Consider the following 18,436-nt stretch of genomic DNA (forward strand, 5'->3'; position numbering starts at 1 on the left):
GTACGGTTTAAAGTCTATTTATATTATTCTGTTAAACTGAATTATTGGTGAATCATTTATTTCTTTATTATTCGAGCAAACTGAATTATTTTTTTATTATTCTGCTGTCAATCGGAATAATTTGTTCATTATTTATTCATTATTCTATCAAATTGAATGCTTCGTGATTTATCCATTTATTATTCTATCAAATTGAATTATTTATCAACTATTTATTTGTTATTCTATGAAATTGAATGATTTATGGTTTATTCATTTATTATTCTATCAAGCTGCATTATTTGTTAATCATTAGTTTATTGTTCTATTAATATGAATGATTTGCCAATTCTTTATTCATTATTCTATCAAATTGAATGCTTCGTGATTTATACATTTATTATTCTATCAAATTGAATTATTTATCAATTATTTATTTGTTATTCTATCAAACTGAATGATTCATGACTTATTCATTTATTATTCTATCAAACTAAATGATTTATGATTTATTCATTTATTATTCTATCAAGCTGCATTATTTGTTAATCATTCATTATTCTATTAATCTGAATCAACTTAATCTGAATCAAACCATGCTGAATCGTTACAGTTCCCTACAAAATGATTTTTAACAGTTGCTTACACAATAAAATCTCCACTAACACGTTAACTAACATGGTAGTCAGCGATGACTGACGCTTCCGAATTCCTTAACAGTAATTATATAATATAAGACGACCGACACTGAATAAGAATGTTTAAACTGTGTTGATAACAATAGAAGAATTTTCACACCAAATAATTCATAATTCTTCCCCTTTCCCTTTATTACGAAAGAGTGTTACATAAACTGCTCAAGATTTTCATGATAGTTAACCTACTAATCGAGTTGCTGTTTCTCGAGATTTAATTCAAGTTTAGAGAACTAGTTAAATTGGAATTTAATTATTCTCATTCTTCGATTACACCTCAGAATATACGAGAATTTCCTTAACTAGACTGTTAGTTGCCTAACTAAATTAGATAATCAATGTTCTAATACTCTCTCCGTTTAAATACAGAATACTAGTCAATACAGTCGAACCTCGGTGAACCCTTTGCACTCGACAATAGTTTTGACGAAATATTGACAATACTATTTGCAACTTACATAAAGGAACATCTTGCATAAATTATGGGGCAGAATTGTTCTATTTCTATGTTTCGTGTGTTAACACGTTCACTGCTACGGTCATCACCAATGACCGGAGCTTTCAAATTACTCGAAAACAATTGTAATTCGTAACGTGACTGGCGTTAAATGAAAATGTTTAATAACTCAAATAACTAGATTATAGCGTGGCCCAATAATCGTGTACCAAATAATTGATAATTATTCCTTTTTATTTTTGCTACAAAAGAATAAGTATTACATAAAACGCTGAAGTTTTTCGTGGCAGTCAACGTGTTAATACTTTATTCAATATTTTATCTTGAATTTTTCATTTTATCATTTTGCTGCGTTTAATCAAATGGCCACTGAGAGTCGCCTCTCGAGTGCAAAGGGTTAACCGAGTCACTGTTTTCCGGAATTTTGCTTCGATTTGAACGCAATGAATGAAATAATAAATAATCGAACGATCATTATTGAGTTATCACTCCTGCAAATTTCATCGGACAGATCGTATACCATTTGCTACCGTGTTGCGGACCGATGACGCATTTACACGTCGTTTATTATGTGAATGTCACTAAGTGATATATGAGTTAAACGTTTCCGTACATTTATGTTTAATGTGTTTATTAACAAATCAAGCTGTGGACTTCGTTGAAATTAAAGGAATCTTTTAGATATTCTATCAAACTTGTTTCTGGATTTTTGTAAATTGAGAAGAATAATGAGGGCTGGATATTATTTATAAAAATAGATTTAAAACCTATGAAACCTTTAATAAAAACAGATATCGAATACCAACACGGCAAACATTCTTTCAAAGTAATCAATCTAATACGATTCCTTTGTTTAATGAAATAGTGTTCCATCAACGTCGAACAAAGGTGAACTTCAAAAAGGGTAAAGGTAAACTTGCAACGGATACCTATGAAATTCATTTCCTTTTGATAAATCATCAGAATTACCACGTCTGTCAAACCGGTTTTAGTTCCCTCTCGCAATTACCGAAATCGTCAAAGTGCTTACACTCGTAGTTAACAAATTAATACCCCACTTGCAAGAAAATTCCGTTTCACAGCATCCATAGTAAATTACATAGCAGTCATTTAAAACACTTAACCGTTTGCACTCGGAAATTTCTCACCAGATATGTTTCACATTTTCTGACGAGGCGAAGACATTCCCTGAAACTAACTCGAAAGGAAATCACAGATACATCGAAGAACAAAGCTATTTTATTCCATTATTTCACGTATCAAGGCATCATACAAAGTTCAAGATTAACACTAAAACTACCTAGCAGTTAAATTGACTTTCCGAAATTCTTCTGTAACTCCAAGAGTGCATCTATTGATACTTCAATTGATTTGCCATTCAGTTTGAACATTGCTATATCAGTTTCTTTAATTATCTCTCAGCGAAACGTCTGTATATCCTTAATAATTTCGAAAAGAAGAATTCAGGAATGGGTCATTTCGACTCGTCTGGTAGTTTTAGTGTTAAATATCTATTTTATATTTTCACTGCGTGGAATAGAATGATAAGAGTCACCTTCCGAGTGCAAATTCTCTCAACGCGAAGAATTCCTAACCAATCACTAACCCGATCTTTAACCCATCAACCCCCAATTCCATATGCTTCGCAATACACATGGAAACTACACCAAAAAACCTACTAGTACTTCCACATCACACTCCTCCCATCAACTGTCCAATCCACAGAAGCCATCGCACCCTTGATGCAACCTCCAGGAAATCCCACTCGCCCCATAGTCCACTCACCCCAGCACCACGTGCAAACACACACCCCACACGAGCACGAGCCGCGGAACGCAAAGAGTCCGCGAAAGACACAGTTCCTCCGACGCGCAACGAGTAAACCGCACTCACCGCAAAGAGCCCAGCAGCAGCCGACATCCAGCTTCGGTCGCCTTAGTCCCAGCACCCTGTGTTCCTTCCCTGTCACCCGGCCAGCGTGTCTCGCCTCACCTTCATTCTCCACTCGTCGGGGGCAAAGAGATGAGCCGTGACCCCCGACTGCGGCGCAACTTTCTCGCGGGTTACGCAGAGTCCTCGCGCGCCGCGGCGAACACAGCGAGCACGGCCGAGCCTCACCCGCGGCCACTATTCCCGAGTTAGCTCGCCGCGTTCCTCTCGGCGGAACCACTACGCGTTGCCGGTCAACTCCGTGCAACTTCCCGGGGCGTCATGCCGCGGGTAAACGGGAAGAACCAGAGAAACCGCGGCGAACCGCACAACTGCCGAACAAAACTTGGAAAGCTGTGGCCAGTCCCCTAATCCACAGTGAAACCTGATCAATCCTCGATCCTCAATCGTCAATCCTCACACTCTCTTCACAGTCCAAACTACCCTCTCCTCCACGACCTGACAACAGAAGAGTCTCGCAAAGAGGACGTATCGGGGATCAGCTAGTTAGGGTATCATCAGCGCACAGATCATCGTTCGATCACCGCGGCGAACGTTTCCCCGTCGATTCGCGGACTAGTCCCGGAAGCGGGAGCACCTGGACGGTACGCGACCCGTTCCCAGGAGCGTCGAGCGGAACTACCGGGCGAACCGGCCGGCCGGTTCCTCGTGGATTCTAACTTGTGGCTCCGGTTGGCGCGAGAGAGTCGGTCGGGAAAGTGTGACAGGTGGAGAGAGAGCGGGCGGGAGAGAGAGGGACGGAGAGAAAGGGATAGAGAGGGCGAGGGAGTGAGATAGAGAGAGAAAGGAGGAGAAGAGAGATAGGAGGAGCGACAGAGGGTGGACTCTCGCCGGGTGGCAGCCAGGTCAGCGACCGGTGTCCTCGCTCTTCCGAATGTTTTCTATCGGCGGCGCGCTCGCGACTGGGATCCTGGATTTCGGATGAGAGCGAGCTCTCAAGAATCAACACGCAGGCGCCGCCTCTCCCGTCTTCCTCTCTCCTTGCCGGCCCCCACCCTCCTGGCCAGGCGTTACGCGCTATCTCTATCAATCTCGTTCCACGCTTGTTTCGCGGAAACCACCCTGTCCCGCTTGCTCTTCGCTCTGGTTAGGCACGGCGTCCCTCTCGCTCGCTCGAACTTGCTCGGCCCTTGCCTGCCCTACCCTGCGCGTACGGCCTACCGCCCTGACTCGCTGCTACCCCTGCTGACCTGCATGCTAGCTGGCTCCTCGTGACTTCGTCCTTCAACCTTGGTCTCGCTCTGGGTTCGGCTAACTTCTTTCGTAGGGGCTGCTTTGATCGCAGAGTCTTTTGGTGGAGTGACTGGGGATGCGAGGTTTCGTTTGCTTGCGTTTGTCTGTTGTGTGGGTGTTTGTGTTAGGTTTTATTTGATTTGGAGGGGTAGTGTGGCATGAAGTGGACGGGAAATGTGATTTGAGGTGTTTGGTTTGAGGTTTCGTTGAGTGTGAGACGAGGGTTGCTTTATTGTGACCATTCTTGGTTGCGTCTACTTGACACTAGGATTATCAGTCAAAATGACGGTTTGTGTCGGAATTATTGGTATCTTAACGCTTTGACTCCCACGGTCGCCGATGGGAGCTGACTTCTTCCTCGCTTTCAGAGCTTCTTTGTTCGCGGAGTCTTCCGGAGCGAATGGGGATGCGAGGTTTGGTTTGTTGGCGGTTTGTCTGTTGTGTGGGTGTTTGTGGTAGGTTTTATTTGATTTGGAAGGATGCGTGAGATGTTTTTGGAGGGGTAGTATGGTGTATGAAGGGGACAGGAAATGTGATTTGAAGTTTCATTGAGTGTGAGATGAGGGTTGCTTTATGCGTCTGATCATTCTTGGCTGTTTCTACTTGATACTGGAACTACCAGTCAAAATGATGATTTGTTTCACAATTATTGGTATCCTAACACTTTGACTGCCACGGTCACCGATGACTGGAGCTTTCAAATTACAAAAAAGTAATTAAGACTTGGGAGATAATTGATTTCGAATACAAATTTTCTGTGACGTAAATAACTAGATAATAGGGTAATACAAGAATTTTCATATCAAAGAATGAATAATTCTTGTTTTTCGTAGCAGTCAACGCGTTAAAAGCATTCTATATTCCAAATGATTTTGAAAATAAGTAGTTTCCCTTGAATACTATATTAAACATCTAAAGAAACTGAAAATAATTTATTATTACAATTCTTAGAGAGATTACATATTAATAGCGTCGATAGGTAGTTCTAGTGCTAGTGGAAGCATGTTCCCTCAATAGCTGATCCTTTGGATACTCTCGCCGTATCGTCGTGTCAGAATAGATCATTGTACAATAAATCTCTTCGGATCGTTGGAAATTCCTTTAGCTTGTGCTCGAGGAAACATCCGATCAACAGGTTAAACACAAGATAATACCCAACGAACCAACCACCAGCGTTCCTTTACTTCAAACTAAAAAGTATCACGTTACACGAACGAGGGCGGTATTTTCAATAATATAGCTATTATTCTTGCACTGATGGGGAGGCAAATTGCTGCGGGCCGTCGTTGTTTATCTTCGATCACGACTAGTTTCGAGTTTCCATGGTGGAACAGTTGGCCAGATTGCTAGGTTAATAAAAATCGAACGCGTGCAGCGAGCGCGTAACGTTTTTCGGCGGCCCGTACCGAGCCACCTGCTGTGTTCCTGCACGCCCGGAGCTGTTTCCTTCTAATTTTTCACAGCCGCTTTGTCCGACCATTTCCCGGGAGTTTCTCGAACCGATCTCGTACGGGAACTAGTTCCGCTTGCGCAAACTGTGCACGTATCCCGCGGTAATTCTTGAATTTCCTCACACGACTCCTGTAATCGAGCATAAATGAAAACTGTAGTAATTTGAGGTCTATATCGGAGGTGCAGTGGACAGAAACAGTAAAATTTCTATGGAAATAAGAAGTACGTTTATTGTGATACGGTTTAAAATACAAGATCTATACTATGCGATGGTTCGGCTGTGACCGAGTGCAGGCACGACTTTCGCCAGCGATGGGACACTTAATTTATGGCCCATCATCGGGACACGTGCTTTAAGCACTTCTCAAAAGCAGTCCCGTATCGCGCCAGTCGCTCGAACCGAATCTCCTATTACGACTTCGGAGAGATCGCCTCCTAGCACGACAGAAACGTTGAAGAAGTACAGTTGCCTTCAAGACGCAGCGAGTTTGTAAACGAAGTTTTTAATATATTCTTTGTCAGTGGAATAGACTGATCCGATCGACTATCGTAAGGAAATATAGTGCTCGCGATTAGTACTAGTGGACCGATCGGTTAGTGTATTAATTTCTGTTGTAATTTACTATATCCATTATTATTGTTATTTGGTATACTAATTTACTACGTCTATTTAGTATACTAATTTGTCATGCCTATTTACTATAACAATTATCATAATAATTTGCTACACTAATTTACTACATCTATTTACTATACTAATTTACTGCACCTATTTACTACACCAATTACTATACTAATTTAGCACGCTTATTTACTATGTCAATTATTATACTAATTTACCACACCTATGTACTATACTAATTTACTATAGTAATTTATTATACTTATTTACTATAGTAATTTACTATACAAACTTAACATACTAATTTACATAGTAATCACCAACTAAGAAACCATTAACTACTCATCCATCCATTCAGTCGACAAGAAAGCGTTAACGTACATCCTAAGCTCTTCAGAATAGGTACCAATTCATACCACAGAACCTGGCACCGTACCAAACCTGCCAATCACTATTCCGACTCCCGGTAACATCACATTTCTGTCAATTCGTTTGCTCGCTTCAGACATGTTCACTTTAACGCCCAAACGATATTATAATTCTCTTCTCCTGGCAACTATATAAATAGCATTCAAAATACTATCTTATACAAACGTTGAAAAATCACTGAAATTAGTCAGACGAAGCACGTAACGCGCCAATTTCTGGAAGAAATCCGTTTAATTGTTCACAGTGGAAGCCAATGAAAAAAAACATTTCTTCTCGCATGGGTGTTCCACGGCAACGCGACGCTTGTGAACGCGATCACGCGATAATTAATCAATACCACGAATAAAACGCGCCAACAAACTTTCCATCAAAGCACGGTAAATACACATTTGTGCGAGGGATTTGTTCCTCCAGCTGGTTTCCGTGCGGCTGACCGTGAATAGGTATGCGCTACTTGCCGCCGGGTTTTGTCTTCGTTTTCCGTAAATATTCCATCTTTTGTGCGCTCACGTTATCCCTGTTTTTCGTTAGCCCGCCTTCCGATGGTATCGTCGTTATTGCTCCCCTTCTTCTCGTTCCGAAATGCTCGAAACGCGTGGAGAACACTCGTTCTACTCGTTTCATCTTTCGTTTGTTCATTATATTTCTGTACGTTCCTTTTTCATCATATTCACAGCTGGTTCCCTTGTAAACTCCGTTTCATGGAGATTACATCGGTTTCCTTTCTTCTTCTCGGCGTTTAGGAAAGTATTATAATGTTTGACACTACTACCGAGCATTTTACACGTTCGCTAGCAGCGTCACATATTTGTGATGGTGGTTATACTGTATTTTACGTAATGAAAATGAAATTAACGCTATCACTGCCAGACGAGTCAGAATGACCCATTGAGTTCTTCTTCTTGCAATTATTAGAAAGATAACAGATGTTCCTCTAAGAAATTATTAAAGAAATTGATTTAGTAATACGCATACTGAGTGATAAGTCAATCGAAATCTCAATAGATCCGCTTTTCGAGTTTCTATAGAGAAATTTCAAAGTCAATTTAACTGCTCTGTAGTTTCAGTGTTAATCCTATAGGTATTGCTGTTAGAAATTATAAACTACGATATTATATTTAGGAACTCAATGACTCGTTTGTTTCATTGTGCTAATATTTCGTTTAGAAGATTTACTGGATTGAAGGAAATATTATAATTGAGGAGCGAACGTGTTTGTTTTCGAAATCATTCTGAACATTCAATGCTTTTAACACTAGATTTACGGACATTTATTGTACAGTTTATTCTATTGTTCCCATACAGTTTGATGTTCGTCCATTTAGATCTAGGAAATTAAATGTTTAAAAACGTATTACTAGGAACCATAATCAATTGAATCAATCAAAATCGACCCAAACATTCACCAAATAATGATTATAAAATTCAATATGAGTAAAATTGACTTATTCAATAAATCTAGCGTTAAGTTATCAATAATTAAGAAACAAGGAGAAACCAGTCATTTTAATTGGTACGATAGTTCTAGTGTTAGAAGAGATAGAAATAGCATTTGAAGTGAAAAGTGATCAAGTTTCGAAGGCAACATTTAAAACTTAATGCTTGCAGTTAAAGTTTATTCAGCCTGCAGCATTCTCTGGACTTTTTTCCTAGGGGATTTATTTGGAAAAGATAGCAGGGAAAATAGTGCCTTCTTCGTGGAGATCTTTCCTGTATTAGAGATGGTAGAAACATTGCTAGAATATCCGTTGTAACATTTTACCGCGTTACATGGAGCCGAACATGCGAATGCATGAGAATGTGTAGTACAGTAATAATATTTGCCCACCCCCCTTTCTGACCGTTCCAATATTGATAAGTCTGAACATGTGTATGCTTGTACTACTGCTACCTTTTACTACCTCCATTTTCTTCCACTCTTTTACCTGTTTTCTTAGTAAAATGCGTTCCGGAAATACCGTTGCTTATTCTTCTTCCTTCTGTTAGATATTTCAGCTGCTTCACTTGTAATCCTGCATAAATTCGCACTTGTTGCTGTGTTTTCTTTTCTTTTCGTTCTGTATCTCTGAGAATGTTTCTGTTATCGTATACGAATATTCTGATAATCTTTCTTTGTCGATTGTCTCTTGTAAGCATTATTACATGCAATATTATCCTTCATTTTACAATTTAACACGTTGAGTGTTACCGGTGGTCACCGGTGGTCAAGTCGAATTATTCTAACTCAGTCAATTAAACGATAATTCTTTGCAAACATTTTTATATTGGAAATAATGTTATCGAATGTGGTGACATTCGTCAAGATAAACTGCAATAATAGTGAAACGATTTAATGAAATAGTTTGATGTTTTGTTACGTGAAATTGTGCAACATTCAGTCAGTTAAACCATCATTATATGTGAATATTTTTATACTGCAAATATTGTTGTCTAATGCGCTAACATTCGGCAAGATAAACGTGTAATGATAATAAAAACAATTGTATGAAATAATTGATATTTTGTTACGTGAAATCGTGTTACATTCCGTCAATTAAACCATCAATATTTGCAAATATTTTTATATTACAAATAATGTTATCTAATACGGTGAGATTCGGCAAGATAAACATGCAATAATAATAAAACAATTCAATGAAATAATTCGATATTACATTGTTTCCATTCTGTATATTTTAATCTATGAAATCATACGGCAACGTGTTAAAATTTCGCATTTCTGTTCACGCGCAGGTTTAAACTACTGTCTTTCACTAGATCCTTTCTCTTCATCCTTCGAACTCCCTCCTCTATAAATTAAGGTTAACAAGCACTGTTACATAACCGTCCTTCCTCTTGAATATTTCAGTTCCCATAAACATCAGCATGCATTGACTCACACTACTTGCTAGTAGAGTTCAGGTTTATTTCTCTTTAAATATTTCATTCTTCGTCGTTTCACTCTTCTGCTTCGTTTATGGCCTCTAGAATCTATTATTAAATGTACTCTTTGCACTTGCTTCTTCATATTTCTTCGTCTGATAATACATGTGCTCGTTCCACTTGTAAACGTCTCACGATTTCTTTCCCCAAGTAAATTCTTTTCTTTCGTCATCCTCGCTGCTCTCGTTTCATCAATTATACCTTAACGATGCTATTTCGTGCACCATTAACTTCCCTGTTGTCGTTCGTACTTTCGTTGCTTCTCTTTTCGTTAAACTTTCCTTTCATTCTTCTTTGACGGATAATAATCCTTTCAGTTCTTCGAGTGTTGCACTTTCTGGAAATTTAGCATTATAGAAGTTTGTTCTATTCGTTCGCTGCGCTGAGTTTCTTCCCGAAATTTATCTTTCCCTGTTCTCTCGGCGTTCCTCTGCCACTTAACTGTGAAATGTATCATTCCACGCTATTCGTCTCGTGACGCTTACAGACTTCGCGAGTCTGATCATGTACGGGCTTGGTCTACTTGATGTTAGCTTGCACTCCCGTGTTTAGCCAGCTTCTGTTTCCCAAAGCTGTTACCTTCCTCTTCTGGCCATTTTATCACTCTAACAATTAGAACCCCCTGTTTTGTTTGGGAACTTCCGCCATGAGAACTCATTCATTATTCAAATACACTCGTCACTTAGTTTCAGAGTTACGGAGTTCAAAGTTGTTTGAAAAATTGAAATACAGATTAATGTGTGATTCGCACTTTCAGAAAATCGAACATCATGTGAGCTTACGAATCATTTTTCCTTCATTGAATTTTGGACATTTCCTATAGTCAATTTTATAATCAAATTTGATCGAATATAATCGATGACAATGTTATCGAATTTTATAATTCAATTTAAACTGTCTCTTGACACCTTTTCAAATTTCAACTCATAATTATTTTCTCAGTTTAATCATTGTCTCTTAGCTACATTTTTGGACGTTTCCTACGGCCAATCTTACAATCCTCATCGTAAAAGTCAAACACTCAATTCAGAATACGCAACTAAACCTGCAAAGCAATTTCAACTAAAATTTCAAAACCTGCCTCTTAAGACCTTTTCAAATTTCAACTTAAAATCATTTTCTCAATTCAATCATTCGTCCTCAATCGAATTTTAACTGTTTCCTACATTCTACCTTATAATCCTCATTCTAAAAGTCAAAAACTCAATTCAAAATACACAACTAAGTCTACAAAGCAATTTCAACTGAAAATAGCAAAACCTGCCTCTTAACGCCTTCTCAAATTTCAACTAAAAATTATTTTCAGTTTAATCACTCTTCCTCAATTGAATTTCGTCGATTTGCTACAGTCAATTTTATATTTGTCATTGTAAAATTCGAAAAGTCTATTCAGAATGTACCACTAAACCTAGAAAACAATTCCAAATAAAATTTCAGAACCTGTCATTCGATACCTTCGCTAGAAACAGTGTTAATCATTTCAACCAATTCATAAATTCACATTTTCTTGGCATTCTCAGCGGTCCAATCGCGCGTGCCCACTGCCCCTTGATTCCAACGCGTTAACAGACCACCTTGGGTTGTCCCTTTCATCCGGTCATATTGCTCAAGACTCTCCCTTAATTTCGCCATACAATCTCCGTACCCTTTCCCGCCGCGGTTTTATTTGTTTCCCGTGTCCCGCCGTAACCAGCCAACTTCTTCGCCTCCTTTCATCCGTCCGGCGCGTCGTTCCCTTTTTCCCTGCCTTCCATTTAAACCAGTCGGCAATCCACTTTCGCACACGCTCGCCAAAACTATCTAGCTCTGAACACTCGTCCCACCTTAAATATTTTTTTCTTCCTCCTCCCTTAACTCCTCTAACCATCTGCCATCGTCTTGATTCGTTTCTAAAGGAATACCGTTTTCCTTTCTTTTTGCCTGTTTCCTCACTATCCACGTGACGTTTCAGATTTTCCTCCTGGAACCTGGCTTCTCTGAGTCGAAACATAAATACAGTCGTGCTACTTGCTGGTTTTTCATCTTTTTTTAGGTGTATATAGTCGTGGTTTGACAAAATTGTATAATTTCGAACAACATTTAACCCTTTGCACTCGAAGGTCTTCTGCTAGAAGTATTCAACTCTCTTTGATGAAATATAGACGATGCTTGTTGCGACTAATGTAAATAATTCAATCGATAAATTATGGGATTAAAGTATTTTACAGTGATATTTTACATAGTGATGTGTCATACAAAGTTCAGTATTAAATGTCAAACTTTATAATGTTACTGTATCAAACCAAATGGTAACTGAGTCACCTGCCGAGTGCAAAGGGTTAACACTAACCGTACCGACGCTTTTTCTATGTAAGCAGTCAAATAATTAGCGACGAAATTACGGTAAACAAGTTAGATAATAGATTGTTTTACTGAAAACAGAAACGAATGGAAAGAAAAATTATAAAACTAATTAGTCGGATGATATAGGAATAGATATAAAGATACATGAACAAAAGGAAACGTAGAATGTTCATTCCGTTAATTATTCTGACGGTTTGGCTTCTTCTCTGAAACATTATATTTTGAGGTTACATGGATTACAAAGAAAGAAATGGATTATTCTGTGTTTTAACGCGTCGCGTGCCGGCTAATTCTCAAAAAACCGAATTCTCAGTATGCTGATTTTGATCGACTTATATCGCTGTACATAGAAAAACTCAAACATCATATTGCTATGTAATATATTTTCAATATACAATCAGCTCGAATCAAATTTAATATTCGGCAAATATAATTTCGCTTCCAAGAATTCTTTAAAATTACCCCCAAAATACACGATCCACCCACAATACATTAATACTTGAATACATTAGAAAATTCATTTTTAGTTTAAACAACAATACATCATTTTTTAGTTATTAAACATTTCTTTTTTAACTTCTGTGGCAGCTTGCCACCTCGATTTCATTCTAAAAAAATATCCCTCCCCTTTCTTTCTGTTCTTTCCCTGTCGTCCACGCGACGTTTCACATTTTTTCTCACGGAACAGAATTTTTCTAGGTCCGACTATACACGCAGTCGCACTACTTGCCGATGCCCGTCGCCTTCCTTCACCTCTAAATTATTTTTATCCCTGGCCCTTCTGCTGCGGCCCGGCTTCCTCTTTGTCAGATGTCTGTACACAGCCGCCATTCAATGCCGTTTCTTTTTTCCTCCTCTTGTGTTTCGGCTTTTGTATAGCACGATCGCGTTGTTCTGTTCACCGGTAACTCGAACCTCCGTATTTTTTCCCCTAAATTTTTCTTCCTTGGACCCTTTGTTTCCTTCTCCCGCCGCGCGCTCGGATCGTTGCCCATAAAAGGCATTATTGTGCGGACCTTTCTTCTCCTAACTATTTCTGTTGTCGTCGGTCTCCTTGAATATAGGTTCGCTCTACTTACGATCGAATTATTCCTCTTCTCTTCCACGATATTCTTCTTTGGTGATTGTTTTCTTTCCTTTTCGTTTGCGGATAATTTTTAATGACTTTTTGTTCAATGTTTAATGACTGTATCTGCAGAGAGAATTTTTGATGATTTTGATCATGATTATTTGACGGTTTTAGAAGTATGTGAATCTGAGGACCTTCAGTCAGACGTGTCTAAGTCTGATCGAACATGGTTCGTTCTACTTGATGCTCCTTTGTTATTAATATTTGATTTCTTAAACCGGTTAGACTGATTTAATCAATCAATATCTTCACCGAGGACCTAACCAAGACTTCATTATTTCTGATGTCGTCGGTCTCCTTGAATATAGGTTCGCTCTACTTACGATCGAATTATTCCTCTTCTCTTCCACGATATTCCTTTTTGGAGATTATTTTCTTTCCTTTTTGTTTGTGGATACTCTTTAATAACTTTGCGTTCAATGTTTAATGACTTCATCAGTCAAATGACTGTATCAAAATATTCGGTGATTTTGATAATGATTATTTGACGGTTTCAGGAGTATGTGAATGCTAGAACCTTCTACTTCAAAGTGTCTAGGTCTGACCAAACAGGGTTTCTTCTACTTGATGCTTCTTTGTTATTAATATTTAATATTTTAAAACAGTTGGACTGATTTAATCGATCGATGTCTGCATCGGTAATATGATTAGGATTTAATTGAGACCCAAATATTTCTGTTGTCGTCGGTCTCTTTGAATATAGGTTCGTTCTACTTACGATCGAATTATTCCTCTTGCCTTTCACGATATTCTCCTTTGTCAATTGTTCTCTCTTCCTCTGTCATTTGTACATACTTTGTAATGACTGTATTTGTGTATAAAATATTTGATGATTTTGATCATGATTATTTAACGATTTTATGGTTATGTGAATAATCCTTCGAAGTATGTAGCTCTGATCAAACACAGTTCATTCTACTCGCTCCCTTTCTGTTATTAATATTTAATTTTTTAAACCAGTTGGCCCGGTTTAATCGATCAATATCTTCATCGGCAATATATTGAGTCATCCAAAAAGTTCAAAACGATATTAAAATAACTCAAACCCGTTATTTCATTGTAATTACTTTTCCCCGAAGCTTTTGATATTTTAGCTGCCTTTAATTTCCACGTTCCAACTGAAAAACACATTTGGACATGCGCAAAAAATTCCATTTCCGTCGTTCCAACGGTTTCATTAAATTTCAAATGAACTGAAACTGTATTTACGTACTAAACTTACCATCCAGTATTTTAATCACTTTTAACCACTACAAATACGAAAATTACAATTTAGGGAAGTTGGTAACAACGTTAATTTATACGATCGAATCCTTCTATCGAATTTCCCGCATACTCCGATACAATATTCACGATCAAATTATCATCAATCCGATCGCGCAAAAATTTTTTTTACCTTTGACCGTTCAATCCGTTGCGTAGGTCGAATATCTTCTGTGTAGCCATTTTCAATTGTAATTCACGTGTGCAGTTGTTAATAGCATTGATTTATACAGTCACGTTAAATGATCTACGCAATAATTACCATGTAGAGTAGCTAGTAACATTAGTTCATAGAACCGTACGTAATGATTTATAGAATTATAATTAACATGCATTGGAGCTGACAATGTTAATTTATAGAACCAAGCGTAATAATTTATAGAATTATAATTAACAGACAAAGGAGTTGACAACGTTAATTTATAAAACCACACTTAATGATTTATAGAATTACAATATAATTAACACGCAAAGTTGCTAATAACGTTGATTTATTAGAATTTTACTTTTATTCTATCTATTGGTTTCATCGAGCAACCAGATGATACGATAAAATTTTTCCAATCAAATTATCATCAATTCGATCACACAGAGACTTATCTCACCTTTGCCATCCAGCTTTCGCCATTCGATCCGTTCCATAAGTCGGATATCCATTATCCGTCCCTTTTAATCATAATTAACATATAAAGTTGCTAATAATGTTAATGTATTCGATCACATTCCTCTATAAAAATTTTTAGATAATGCGATACAATTTTCTCGGATACATTAACTTCTATCAGATCAACGGGAGATTTATCTCACCCTTGCACTAACTTCGAACTATTCGATCCGTTTGCGTAGGCCAAGTATCTATTATCTTGTAGCTTTTAATCATAATTAGCATATGAAGTTGCTAATAACGTTATTCTACACAATTACATCCTATTATTTACAGAATCCGAATTAGCATATGAAACCGCTAATAACGTTGTTTTACACAATTACATCCTATTATTTACAGAATCCGAATTAGCATATGAAACCGCTAATAACGTTATTTTACACAATCACCTCAAATTATTTACAGAACCATAATTAACATATACAGTTGCTAGTAATATGAATTTTATTCAAATAAATCTCCACCAAACACCCTTAAAATCCAAAAATATTCTCCACTCAACCTCCCATCAATCCAATCACGCAGAAGCCTGTCTCATCTTTGCCATCCACCTTTTACATCATCATCACTATCATGCAAGCCATTGCGTAGGCCGAACATCCGGTATCCCAGCCTCGTTCACGGACACCGAGCGTTCCGTCGCGCGTTCACGTTAAACGTTCACCTTTAACTTCTGCCCACTCACTCATATTTATCGCGCGGCGCGGATGAAGCACGAAAGAACAGCCAGCCGATGTTACCTTTCGAACAACAATCGGTCGCTCTTTCGATAGTACTCGCATGTGCAAGCAAAAAACCGGATAGAGCACTCCGTGTAGGCGTCATGGCGACGATGAAACAAAGAAAGAGAGAGAGAGAGTCTTTTGTCGTTTATAAACTTTGTTGGCTCGGGCAAAAGCGATTCTCCAACGAACTTTCAGTTTTAATTATCTTCTCTCAATGGAATTTTGACCATCTCCTACAGTTTACCTTACAATCCTCATTGTAAAAATCGAAAACTCAATTCAAAATACACAACTAAACCCGCCAAAGAATTTCAACTGAATATTTCAGAATCTGTCTCTTGATACCTTTTCAAATTTCAACTTGAAATCATTTTCTCAATTCAATCATTCGTCCTCAATCGAATTTGAACTATTTCCTACATTCTACCTTATAATCCTCATTCTAAAAGTCGAAAATTCAATTCAGAATACACAACTAAACCTGTAAAACAATTTCAACTAAAAATTATTTTCACTTTAATCACCCTTCCTCAATTGAATTTAGACCATCTCCTACAGTTTACCTTACAATCCCCATTGTAAAAGTCGAAAACTCAATTCAGAATACACAACTAAACCCGCAAAACAATTTGAAATTAATATTTCAGAACTTTAACTACCCACTTACTCATATCTATAGCGCAGCGTAGATGAAACACGAAAGAACAGCCGACCGATGTTACCTTTCGAACAACCGGTCGCTTTTTCGCTGGTGCGCGCACGTGCAAGCAAAAAACCAGATAGAGCACTCCGTGTAGGCGTCATGGCGATGATGAAACATAGATAGGGAGTCTTTCGTCGTTTATAAACTTTGTCGGCTCGGGAAAAAGCGATTCTCCGCCGAAAAAAGATGAGGGGTAAAGAACAAACGAGAAGAACGAAAAAAACACAGACACACACACACAGCCACACGTGTACAAAGATATAGGCGAAACTTAAACGGAACGAAAACAAAAGAAAATTTAACGGGCGACCGGGCGTGTAATTGCATTCGCGTGCAACGCTGTAGTGGACGCCATTTGCTTAACCTTAAACGTGCCCGGCACGTTGTGACATTTCGGTTCCGCGGTTAAAGTGATTGATCGGCGCCTCGGGTCTGGTAGCATCGATCAGCTCGCGTGTTGCGCGATTATATCTCATCGATTGGACAATGCGGTGATTATTTTCTGATTCGGTGCGGTACTCTGTTTTCGGAGTGTACGTTCGTTGCGGATGCTTGTTGGCTAATGGAGATGGTTGATGATGGTAATGACGGGGGTAATAGGGCTGATGGTATTAATAATGGCGGGGATGTAAATTGAATGGATAGCGATGCTAGTGTTTTTTCTATAAATTTGGTGATAGTAAGATTATTATGGAATTTTCTGGGATGGGATGGATCGTGATGATGGTGTTTTTTTGTATAAATTAGGCGATAGTAAGGTTATTATAGAATTTTCTGGAATTGCACGGATAGTGATGATGGTGCTTTTCTGTGAATTTGGTGATAGTGGGATCGTTATTAATTATTCGTGAATTAGATGGACAATAATGGTAGTATTTTTTTATCAATTAGGTGATAGTTCAATCATTATAAATTATCCATAAATTAGATAGATAATGATGATAGTATTTTTCTATAAATCAGATGATAGTAAAATCATTACAAATTTCCCATAAAATTACATAAATAGCGATGACATTACTTTTCCACAAATCAGATACACATTGACACCATTTGTCCACAAATCAGACAACGAAACAACCATAAACATCCTACGAATTACACAGATAACGCTAACATTATTTCTCCACAAATCCTGATACCAAAACCGTCATAAACATTCCATAAATGAAACAGCACCTCTTGTGAATTCACATTATCAACGACGAACAATCAGAATCTTTACGTACTTTTCATTAAACCAGATATTAAACATTTCATTCGACAGTCTCTTATTGTTTACTTACAAAATATATTTCTCCCCACGTAATATTTATCACGACGCGGACATTAAAATAAAAATAATGAGGGAACCTTCCCGGCTCGCCGGTGCTGTTCGCAATAAATAAAATCTTTTACGCGGTTGCGGTACGCTTCACGTCGCGGCCGTATACCAAACGAAGATGTTCGAAGTTTTAGTTATTTACGACAGGTGAAATTATATGCCGGCACTAGAAGCCGCCGCATCTCGCCGGGCAGGGAAATAAAGAATTCCTTGAAACGTCAAACAAAAGGGGAGGAGCATTGGAATAACTTTGAACGGGGAGACGGGCAAGAAGAAAACGAGGAGAAAGAACTGTCGCGGAGAGCGGGATATTTAATTAAAAAGTCTTTCGGCGCTGGGGAACACTGGAAAGAAGATATTCGAGTTTGTAATGCAATTTGATATCGTGCGTCCCAACTCGCCATTATACTTGAGCTGCCAGAGGAACTGAATTTTCAGAGGGACTAAGCTTTGTTTGGGTCAGTCATGCAGAACTTTTTTGCGTGCAAAGAACTCCACGTGACACTGTTGTTAACCTCTTGCTGTAGAATAACCATTGAGACT

General features: G+C 38.2%; 1 protein-coding gene across 2 annotated transcripts in view; it reads right to left on the bottom strand.

Annotated features, from left to right (window-relative positions):
* Nucleotides 1-5,706: 5,706 nt before the first annotated feature.
* LOC116432920 (uncharacterized) overlaps nt 5,707-18,436 on the bottom strand; it is a 100,110-nt gene continuing 87,380 nt past the window's right edge. Inside the window, exon 4 of one of the 2 annotated variants that reach the window (XM_076365485.1) lies at nt 5,707-5,895. The gene's annotated coding sequence lies outside the window, so the exon portion shown is untranslated. The remainder of the gene's footprint in view (nt 5,896-18,436) is intronic. The other variant, XR_012998145.1, reaches the window with a different exon arrangement.

Source organism: Nomia melanderi, chromosome 3, assembly GCF_051020985.1.
Source record: "Nomia melanderi isolate GNS246 chromosome 3, iyNomMela1, whole genome shotgun sequence".
Classification (NCBI taxonomy): Eukaryota; Metazoa; Arthropoda; class Insecta; order Hymenoptera; family Halictidae; genus Nomia; species Nomia melanderi.